Here is a 1,255-nt window from a genome sequence, read left to right on the forward strand (position 1 = left end):
TAGGCCTGCTGGCTCCCCAGGGCCCTGTCTCTGCTCATCTGCATAGGGATTATGGGCAACTTCTCAGGGAATACAGTTTTGTTAGGATACTTCTCCTGAGCCATCCCAGTTCAACTTGGGTGTGCTGATCACTCAGATCTTTGGGTTTCTGACACAAGTTACCTGACTTCATGACTTGTGGTTTTCTAAAGTACTGACTGAGCCATGTGTAAGGTTGGAAGGGTGCAATAACTCTGAAAAGGGTGCTTCAGGAAAGATGTCTCGGAATAAATGGATGCTTTCAGCCTTCTGCTCAATTATTGGCTCAAACATCTGCATGGGATGGGTAGTGTGTATCTGTTTTGGTTATAAAATATGTGTTCAGCTCTTATAGTAGTATCTGATAGTTGAGAACAAATAATGGCTTGTGCCCTCAAGGCTCTGTGATGTTGACCTGAGGCTACGAAGCAGGATGGGAAGAAATGGAGAAGCTCTGAGGCTTGTAAAGACAGGATTGAGCCTTGTTAGGCACCTTTGGGAATCACAGGAGTTTGACTGTCGTGTACTTATGCTTGTCAGGCATGCCTTTGTTCCCCATACCGTGCTACATATTCTTTTTTTTAGCTAGTAATAGAGAAATTTTAATGATGCTAAGTATTTTTACACTCAGGTGAACTGCTGTCTCTCCCCTTAAAAAAAATTAAATAAAATTCAGTACTTAGTACCGAATTTTGTCTGAATTATCAAAGTGGCCAGGAGGTGGCATCAGTGTAGCAAAAATAAGAATTTGAGTATCAAAGTGGCACTTAAACAAGTTCACTGAAAACATTTTTTCAGTGCTTGCTTAGTCATTCATGTCTGTACAAGTAGGCTTTGTTAGGTAGGTAAAATGCAGTATTCTTATGTAACTTACCTAAATCAAGAACTAAGTATCTGCAGGCAGTTATGGTCATATTTTTAGGGTGATTAGAGGTGTTCATTTTTATATACTATTACTGAAACTATTTGTGTGGTTACCAATTTATGCATAGAGGTTTTCATAGGTCAGTGATCTCCTCAGTCACCAGTTTCAGTGTCCTAGTCTTCAAACTGAAGAAAATTTGGGTGGCTGAAGTTGATAATGCTTTATGAATAAGAAATATTCACTTTATGCTGCAAATATAATGCATTCCTCTCCCCCTTTCGTGTTAAGGTAGTCTGTAATCCCCAAGCATCCAAGCAGTAAATCTGCCTCACAATCTTTTAGGGTAGGTAAGTATCATGGTAGAAAAGAAAA

This window comes from Pterocles gutturalis, unplaced genomic scaffold, assembly GCF_000699245.1.
Source record: "Pterocles gutturalis isolate BGI_N339 unplaced genomic scaffold, ASM69924v1 scaffold49858, whole genome shotgun sequence".
Classification (NCBI taxonomy): Eukaryota; Metazoa; Chordata; class Aves; order Pterocliformes; family Pteroclidae; genus Pterocles; species Pterocles gutturalis.